The 10363-nt window shown below is 43.5% G+C and overlaps 1 non-coding gene across 1 annotated transcript; it reads right to left on the bottom strand.

The window, feature by feature from the left end:
• Positions 1-10233: 10233 nt before the first annotated feature.
• On the bottom strand, positions 10234-10306 carry TRNAK-CUU. Its single transcript has one exon. It is a non-coding gene; the product is annotated as a tRNA-Lys (tRNA).
• Positions 10307-10363: the final 57 nt, after the last annotated feature.

Genomic DNA, 10363 nt, shown 5'->3' with positions numbered 1-10363 from the left:
AGACCCCCCGCCGCCGCGCGCAGTCACCTGTTGGGCTCTGCACCGCGTCGTCGCCGCCCCTGTGGCTGTCGCCGCCAGCTCCCTGCTCCGCCATGGTGCTCCGATGACGCGCCCGCACAGCCGCTCCGCCCTCTTCCTCGGCTTGGCTCCCGCCGGTCCCCCCGCCCCCGGGATCGCGGCCCAGACAGGTGAGCGCCGTCAGGGGAGGGCCTACGAGGGGAGGGCGGGGGCACGCGGAGCGGGCGGGGCGCGGACAGCCGGAAGGGGCCGGGGCCGGGCGCGCGCGCCCCCTCGCGGGCAGGTGCGGCGTAGCAGCCGCTCAAGGCCGGATGGGGCTCGGCTGGAGGAGGAGAGGCTGAGGCTGAGCCTCCGCTGCGGAGCCGCTCCTGGAGGCCTGGGACCCCGCTCCTCGAGCCCCGGTGGGGGTTCCGCGGGGTTAGATGGCGCTAGAGCGCAGGGCGGGGGCGCCCCAAGTTCAGCCGGGAAGAGGCGTGCGCATCAGGGTGCTCTAGTTCCCTGTGAACTCAACAGCCAGGGCTGGGGCGGCTTCACAGGGGCTGGAGTTCACGGTGACAGTCAGCTGCCACGTGGACATCTGAAAAGTGCATGGGCTGGATTCCACCAGACCGGATCTCCCTCTGCGTGGTAGGAAGCCGTTGCTGATGACTGTCTTTTTCACCAGGCTTTCTTATCTGATGAACCCAGGGGCATACCATTAGTGAAACTTGCGTGGACTACTGTGGGTTTTTCTCCTTCTTTGTTACTAATTAGCAAGCACATTGATACTGCTCCGGAAGACTTGGAAGAAAAGCAGTAAGTAACATTTAAAAGAAAAACAGAAACATTTACCGAGGGCAGATCAATGCGGCTCTAGGAGGTAAATGATAAGTAACAAAATGTTGGGAGGAAGGGGCTAGCCTACATAAGTGGAAACATAAGAAACAAAAGTATGCAAAAACCAGTTCCGCCTGGTTGCTCAGAAATGCAATCTCGCAGCCTTGGATGACTGAACACAACTGGCACACTCCCCACAGTATAAACTTTGTCAAGGACTTAGCAGAATCTATTGGACGCCCAAGAGTGTCTGAGAGCAGTACTGGAGTTCATGCTGTGGTAACAATTCTCACCATCCTTGCGTTTAAACCTGTTCACTGTGAGCCCAGAAGTGGACCTTTTTTTTAAATGTGATTCCTGGTTCACTCATTGGACAAGGCTGGAGGTTTTTAAGGGCATCTGCCCAGCACTGTGATCGTGGATTTTTCTCTTGGTGCAACTACTACATGGACTGTTTAAACTCATCTTTTAGCAAATTTCCAAACTCACATGCAAAGCACTCTTTTCACACGTCTCATTAATAAAATTGAGGACCAGTTGATGGGTTCAGACTCACCTTTGAGCGTATATATTGGGGCAAAGAGGAAGAGAGAGAAGAGGTGTCCTGCTAATCTACCAGAAACTCGGTGTGAGAAAGATGGGCATTTTCCTTTTGTGTGACAGCCTAGGCAAACCACTGGGAGTCAGCTATGAATCACATCCAACTCGATGTACTCACACACACACACACACACACACACAGAGTTACATTAACTTATGGGAGTGTAAGAATACAGATTAAAAATATACACTTAGGGAGGGCTGGGCGGGGAGAGAAGTGCAGCAATGAATGAATGGAAATCCAAAAATCTCTGTAAATGCTCATTAAAATTATTTTAAAAAAATAAATTAACTGATACAAAAAAAAATACACTTTTTTTTTTTCTTTGTGGAATAAAGAGTTGACTTTGCTGGGGACAAAAACCCCACCAGGAAAAGATAGCTGTTTCTTTTTCACCTTTATCTTTTGCCACTTCAGGAGCCCTAGTAATGTAGCTCTTAAGTGTTCACCTGCAACCTGAAAGGTAATTCACATCTCTGCAGGAGAAGATGAGGCAGTCGACTTCTGTCCAGCCTTTGGGAACCCTTTGGGCAGTTCTGGTCTGGCCTGTAGGGTTACTATGAGTCAGGGTTGACTAAAAAGCAGTGGGTTGGTAGCTGCTTATTGGTTTAAGGGAAATTGGGTTGAATTATATCCCCTAACAATGTGTTGTAAATCTTGCCGCCTATACCTATGGCCCAGTAGCAAGAAGCTGTGCTGCAATCCAGAAAGCACGCAGTTCAAATCCACCAGCTGCTCCACGAGAGGATGGGCAATCTCTAATCTCCTTCAAAGCGAGTAACTGCTTCTGAAACCCCGCTGGAGGGTCAGCTATGGTCTGTTCCTACACAACACCAACAACATACCTATGGTACAAAGAGCCTCACTGCCAGGCCAATAGGCAGCATCATGATAGATAAAGGTTGAGATTGTTAACAGTTTCATCTTAACTGGATCCACAATCGACACTGTTGCAACCAGCAGTCAAGAAATCAAAAGATGATTTGCATTGGGAAAATCTGCTGTCAGGGACCTCTCCAGAGTGCTAGGGAGCAACAATGTTAGTCTAGAGACTAAGGTTCACCTGATCCAAGCCATCGTCTTCTCAATTGTTTGCTATGAATCTGAGACCTGAGTAAATGAATAAGAGGACAGAAGAAGAATTGATGCCTTTGAATTGTAATGCTGGAAAAAAGTCTTGAACATACCATGAACCTCCAAGAGAACAAACAGGTCTGTCTTAGAGTGGCTGAAACCTGGTTGCACTTTGGAGGCAAAGGATTTTGAAGTCCAGAGTCACATACTTTGGGCATATTGTCAAGAGGGGCCAGTCCTTGGAGAAGGACATCATGCTTGGAAAAGTAGAGGGTTAGTGCAGGAGCAGAAGACCCTGGATGAGATAGATTTACACAATGACTGTGGCAGTGGGGTCAGGTGTGTCAGAGATGTTAAGGTTGGGTCAGGGTAGGGCAGGACTCAGCTGTTCTCAGGGTTTCTAGAGTTAGAGTTTACTTCACTGCACATAACAACAGCAACAACATACCTGTAGTTATAGTCCAATGTGGAAATAGAGTCCAGTGTGGTTTTCTTTCGTTATTGAGACAGTGTTAGTGTAATGTGTGTTTTAACTCAATCTCTTTTGAGATATAAATAAGTAAAAAAAAGTGTGCAAAGAAGAGGTTAGATAGATTGTCAACTACATGAAGGTCACCAAGGAAAAGAAATAGAGACAAGGACCTTCCTCCAGTCAAGAGACAGACTTGCCCTAGAGCTGGCATGCTGACTTTGGACTTCTTAACTCCTAACCTGTGAGGAGGAAGTAAACGTCTGTTTGTTAAAGCCATTCTCTTGTGATATTTCACACAGAAGTAACTAAGATATGACTATTCGTATGCTTGTTTTTGTGTGTTGTGTTCTTTTTTTCTTGCTTTATGATAACTTAAGTTTCAGTCTGTCACTTGTTGCTGTGATGTGCCATTGAGTTGGAACTAATAGCTGATCCTCCAATGAGTTTTCAGAGGCAGTAAATTGCATAGCAGGAGATTGTCCACCTTTTTTTCTATGGAGCAGATGGCATATTTGAACCTTGAGACTTTGCACTGGCAGTGCAATTTCTTTCCAGTAAGCCATTAGCCAAGTTGCACTGGGAAAAATTTGCCGTCCAGGACCTCACCAGAGTGCTAAAGAGCAATGATGTCAGTCTAAAGACTAAGGTGCACTTGATCCATGCCATGGTCTTCCCAATTGTTTGTTATGTATCTAAAAGCTGGACAGCGACTAAGCACGGTGAAAGAAGAACTGATGTCTTTGAATTGTGGTGCTGGAGAAGCATATTGAACATGTCACGGACTGCAAGAGAACAAACAGGTCTGTCCTGGAGAAAGTGAAACGAGAATGCTCACTGGAGGCAAGGATGGTGAAATTGTCTCAATACTTTGGCCAAATTGTCAGGAGGGGCCCTTGGAGAAAGGCATCATGCTTGGAAAGATAGAAAGGTCTCCCAACAGAAGAAGCCCCTCACAAGATGGATAGCAGTGACCCTGGCAATGGGGTCCGGTGTGTCAGAGATGATGAGATTGGCTCAGAATAGGGCAAGGTTCAGAGCTGTTGTTCATTGGGTGGCTGTGAGTCATAGTCAACACCATTGCACATAACCACAAGCTACCAGAGCTCACTGTCACTACTTAACACAAGAAAAAAACATGTTCAAAACCTATGCTTAGGTTCTGTACAAAGTATGCATTCTAAACCTAATGTAGGCTGTTGTGTGCCTCTGTGGTAAATGGATGGCATCTGCTAAATGTCAGATACCATCACATTGTACTTGATGTTGTACTTGGAACATGAAGGCCATCTGTCCTGAGTTCCCACATGCACTTCCAAATCCCTGGGAATATTTATGGCTGGTCTTCCTACACGCGGAGCTGAGTCCCTTGAGACTAGCTGTTCCCTTTGCAACCTTACCTGATTTCTTCCTACTCCCCAAATGGTTCACCATCCAGGGGTTCTTGGCCCAACAAACACTGTAGATATTTTTGATCCTGAATATGTCTTTCCCCTGATTTCTTACCATCCTTAATCTTTTTTCATACATTTTGTTCTTCTAAAGCAATAAAAGTGCAAACTCTTGCATTGCTGGCCTTATGTCATCTTTCTTGCCTATTAAAAGCTCCATTCGAGGTTACAAAATCCAATTACCTGCTGCCACTCTGTAATCCATCACTGCTTGAGACTTCCTGTTGCACTCTGTCTTCTCAATGACTGTCTCCTTCTCCTCTGATTTCCACTGCTGCTCTGCTCTTTCCCACTCTTCAATGGTGAGCCCTTTCGTCTCCTTTAATGACTTTGATTCCTCCTCCCTCTCCATCTGCCACCCTCCTAGATAAACCATCCTGAGAGAGAGAAAGATACCATGCTGGGGAAGATAGAGGAAGAGAAGACCCTCAACAAAGTGGATTGACACAGTGGCCACCACAGTGGGGTCCTTGAGTATGAGATCCTGAGGATGGTGCAGGAGAGGGCAGGGTCAGATCTGTTGTTCACATTGTCGCTATGAATTGTAGTCGCCACAACAGTACTTAACAAATTCCAAAATTTGAGGCTTCAGTTTTTCTGCTCTAAAACACACTCCTTCCCTCTCATTCATCAATAACTTCATCCAGGTGACTTTTAGCCCAAAATATAAATCCACCTCATTTCTGACTCAAATGAATATATCAATTCATTCCCAATGGATTCTGCTTATTCCTACCATGATGGCTTGCCTTTAATAGAAAGTTAATATATTTCAAAACAGTTGCCTTCCAATAACTCAGTGTTTAATTTTACTCTCCCCTGACATCATTGCTCAGCCCCAGATCTTGATTCATTGTTTGCAATCCATCCTCTCCTTTCATGTTGCTATTTTACTAGACCCTCATTCATGTCTTCAACAGCCTCTGATCTGCTCCAATTTTCCATGTACAGTTTTATGACATTAATCTTCTAAAACAGTCAGTTTACAAACATCCTTCCCTTGCTCAAATGCCTGTGGCATATTCTCCATTTCAACCAATTACATCCCAACTCCACTTCCTTTCCTGATCCCCACACTGGCCCAATGGATTCTGGACTGGCTTTCTTCCCTAACCCCCTACTTTCTACTTTTAATGCTTGTATTTTCAGCCAACGTGGTTGATTTTCGCTGCTTTATATAAACTTTGTTCCTGGCGCTGTCTAGTGTAATGGCTAAGGATGTATGCAAACCAGGCTGCCTATGAGCATCTGGTTTGGCAACTATGATTTATTAATTCCCTTGATGAGAGTTAATGTTATGTAATTACCTTTATGATGAGATTTGTAAAGATCAGCCACTGGAAAGGACTTTCAACTCCCATTGTATGGACAGATGTCTGACAAAGCTCTCTTGCTTTTTGCTTCATTTAGATCCTGGAACTTTGGCTTGCCACAATCTCATCTCTGGTTCTTTGAACTTCAGGCTGTAATATGGGATTCCTCAGTTTCAGAAGCCAGCATCTTGCATTCTGATCTACCAGTCTTGGGTTGGTTAGCTGTGGCTTTGTGACTCAGGAGAAGCCACTCGCTTGACAACTGACCTTTGGACTTGCCAGCCTTTACATGTGTGAGCCATTTTCTTGAGCTAAATCTATTTCAACGTAATATTATTTCTCAAGAGAATCCAGCGTGAGTTACTTTCTACCAGGCCCAGGTGAAGGTCTGCCTCCTCCATGAAGCCTGTAGCACCTGTCATGACTCTCCAGTTTTTTCTTGAAATTTCCAGGGGTTGGGCTTCCCACTCATTCAGATGTTAACACAGACTACACAAGAATCATGACTGCAAACTTACCTCTTCAATCTGATATAAATCACTTGACAGCAGGTTGCAAGTAAGCGGTGTATTACTTGTATTCCTAAATGGGCATTGTGTATCTCAGGCTGCGACAGTATTTCATCCATTGCAGGAAGTCAAGGGGGTTATCTATCATTTCTCATTGTTGTCTGTTTTCTGTGCTACAAATCAAAGTACTCAGTGACAGAATTTGGGGAGAGAACAAAATGAGGTTAAAAAGAAACTTTGGATCTCTTCTGTCAACATCCTACACAACTCTTCAGTCCCCTACTTCTCAGAAAAACATTGCTTGACCCCTTCTAACAGTTAGGAATAACCAGGACACTTTCTATACAAACTGTTGGCTCTCTATTGTCTTGATTCCAGCTGACAGTGAACAACTGGGGCAGGACGTATCTTGCTCATATACTACATGTGGGACAGTACTCCAAATCACTGGCATTGGCATGACTCCAACTCACAACCACCCTGTAGGACAGAGTAAAAACGCCCCTTAAGGATTTCAAGGCTGGAAATCTTTATGCATACCAATTGTCTCATCTTTCTCCTATGGAGTAGATTTGAACCACTGAGTGAGTAGTCAGCAGCCAGTTGTCTTAACCACAGCACATCCAAATCTGCGGGTCTAGTGTCCAGTAGGTATTTAACAAGTGATTTTGAATGGATGATAGCAGTAATAGGCAACAGATGAGTGGCTATTTACTAAACATTGTTCTAAGTACCTTGGCTGCATTGTTAGTTAAATTGTGTATCAATCCTATGAAAAAGGACATTATTTTCCCATTTCATTGATGACGAAACAGGCTTGGAGTATTGTGTCCAACTGCCTGGGGACACAATTTCAGTGACAGTGCTAGGCCAAGCCTATGTGTTTAGCTTCTGGTGACACTAGATGGAAACTGCACAGTGACCATCTCACCACCAGAGAGGGACCCTTTATCAGATGTCATGAAATAAGGAAGTGAGATGTGATAAAGCCCAGTTCCCTATGCAGCTCTTGAAAAAAGGTTGCCTGGGACCCACCTCAGACAAACATTAATAGCTGTGTGATGGATACCTGGTAGCAATATTTGTTAAAAAGCAACCACGTCATTGGTACGGTGAAGCTGAGTTGAGAACCACTGATCTGAAATGGATACTAAAGGTCTTTTGTGCTTGGAAAGGCAGAGTCAGCAAAATAGAGGAAGACCCTCAACCAGATGGATTAAAACAGTGACTGCTGCAATGGGCATCAGGAAGTGTGAGGATAGGTTCAGATCTGTCATTCATAAAGTCACTGTGGGTCGTACTTGACTAGACGGCACCTAACGAGGACAAGGACAAAGGCCCTTCTGGTGGAAAGCCCTCATGAACCATAATGGAGCTGCCCTCTTCTGTGATTGATACTCAGCATTCTGATAAAACCCTAATGTGCTGGCCTGGGAGTGTATTATAAAGCAAGTAGGAGTAGAGCATGACCATAGCCTGAATCAGACGCACCTGAGTTCTCAAACGGACATAATTTCTCCTCAACAATTTGGTGAGTCCCTAACTACAAATGTTCCCAGTGCAATGTCTCTCTTTATTTCCTGACTACTGGTTCTAAGGATGTTAATTGTGGATCCAAGTTAAGATGAAGTTGATAGTGTCAGTCTCCTCTGCATCCATCATGACACTGCCTACTGAACATGTGGTAAGAATCTTTGTTTTCTGAACATTGAGATGCAAACCATACTGAAGGCTGCATTCCTTGATCTTCTGCAACAAGTGCTTCAAGTCCTCGTCACTTTCAGCAAGCAAGGTGTATCATCTGCATAACACAGGTTATTGATTAGTCTCCCTCTAATCCTGTTGCCACACTCTTCTTCATGGTTTCCAGCTTTTCAAATAATTTGCTCAGCATACAGATTAAATAGGTATGGAGAAAAAAAAAAATACAACCCTAACACACTCCCTTCTTAATTTTAAACCATGCAGTGGTCCCCTGCTCTGTTCACACAACAGCCTCCTGGTCCAGGTATAAGTTTTCATGAGCACAATTAAGTGCTCTGGGATTCCCATTCTTCTTAATGTCAGCCACATCTTGTTATGTTGGTATAAGTCAGATCATTCCCATTACATTTCACCCTCTTCAAACTTTTAACCGAGGTAGCAAGAAACAACTGTCTTCAGGATGAGGATGTAAAAATAGTACAGCTATGTTGTTGCAACTACCAAATGAGAAAATAATGGTGAAAATGTTTCATATACAATAATACAGTGTAAGGTGTTAATATACCTGGACTTTCATAAAGATAATGTTTATCGAAGACTCTTATACATGGAGGTTCAAGTCAAGATATGTGAGCAAGCTATATATTATTTCTGTCTGGTATAATGTTTCCCAATACTCAGATTTCATCCACTTCATCTAGGCAGGCTCATGAAAATAACATTCCTGTGATTAGCTATTGTGAAGGGTATTGTTTTTGTCACTGTTGAGAAATCCAACTGATTTTTTTTTATGTTGATCTTCTATCCTGCCACTTTTCTGAATTGGCCAACTATGTCCAATAGTTTTCTTGCTGAATCTTTAGGGTTTCGTAAGTATACCATCATATCATATGTATCATTTTACCTCCTCTTTGCCAATTTGAATACCTCTTATTTCCTTGTCTATTGCTATCACTAAGTCTTCCAATACAATATTGAGTAAGAGAGGTGATAGTGGGCATCCTTGCCTAGTTCCTGTTCTTAAACAGAATGCCTTCAATTTCTCTCCATTGAGAACAGTGTTGGCTCTTGGGTTTGTGTATATACTACGTTGAAGAAATTCCTCTCTAATCCTATTTTGTTGAGTGTTTTAATCAGGAAAGGTTGTTGGATTTTGTCAAAGGCCTTTCCTGCATCAATTGATAGGATCATGTGGTTCTTGTTCTTTGCTTTGTTAATGTGATGAATTATATTGATTGTTTTTTTATGTTGAACCATCCTTGCATACCTATTATGAATCCCACTTGGTCATGGTGAATACTTAATCACAAGATAAATACATGGGAGTAAATGTAACCAGAAGCACAAAGGATCTATTCAAAGAAAATTACAAAACATTGCTACAAGAAACAAAAAGAGACCTTGAAAAGTGGAAGAATATCCTTTGCTTATGGATAGGAAGACTCAATACTGTGAAAATGGCAATACTACCAAAGGCAATATACACATTCAATGCAATCCCAATACAAATAATACCAATTCCATACTTTGATGAGATGGAAAAGGCAATATCCAGTTTCATCTGGAATGGAAAGAGGCCTTGAATAAGCAAAGCACTCCTTAAAAAGAGAAAGAAGGTAGAAGGCATCTCATTCCCTGATATCAAATTCTACTACTAAACTGCCATCAAAACACCATGGTACTGGTACAATGACAGACACACAGATCAATGGAATATAACTGAGAATCTAGAAATCTACCTATGGTCAACTGATTTTTGACAAGGAGATGAAATCAGTTAAGTGGGGAAATGACAGCCTTTTTAACAAATGGTGTTGGCAAAATTGGAAAAGTATCTGCAAAAGACTCAAGCAAGATCCACACCTTACTCCATATACAAAAACCAGTTCAAAGTGGAACAATGATCTAGGACTAAAAGAACTTGGAAGAACTTTAGAAGCCCTAATCTACAACATAGTCTTCCAAGCATCTTGAAAAATCTATAACCAGGAGAGGATAAAACAGATGAATGGGACCTTCTAAGGATCAAATCCCTATGCACATCCAAAAACTTCTCCAACAGGGTAAAAAGGGAAGCCAAAGACAGGGAAGAATATTTGGTAATGACATGTCTGACAAGGGACTTATATCTAGAATTTATAAAATACTTGAGCACCACAGCAAGATAAAGGTAAACAACCCAATTTGTTGGAGACTGCAAGTCCTGCCCCCCCCCCATTCTCATTCTTCCCCTCCTAGGGTCACCGTTGAAGATCCCTGCAGGCCGGGGCATAATTGGCGCCCAACGTGGGGCATGAACCCACAACCCTGAGATTAAGAGTCTCATGCTCTACCGACTGAGCTAGCCGGGCTGTTGGAGACTGCTAGTTCAACCTAGCTGAAGCCATTTTGTAATTCTCTAAGGACAT

The sequence above is a fragment of the Elephantulus edwardii genome, unplaced genomic scaffold (genome assembly GCF_000299155.1).
Source record: "Elephantulus edwardii isolate Elephantulus edwardi_28Jun2011 unplaced genomic scaffold, EleEdw1.0 scaffold00039, whole genome shotgun sequence".
Taxonomy (NCBI): Eukaryota; Metazoa; Chordata; class Mammalia; order Macroscelidea; family Macroscelididae; genus Elephantulus; species Elephantulus edwardii.
Note: the sequence above shows the minus strand (reverse complement) of the source record. Positions and strands in the feature narration are given on the sequence as shown.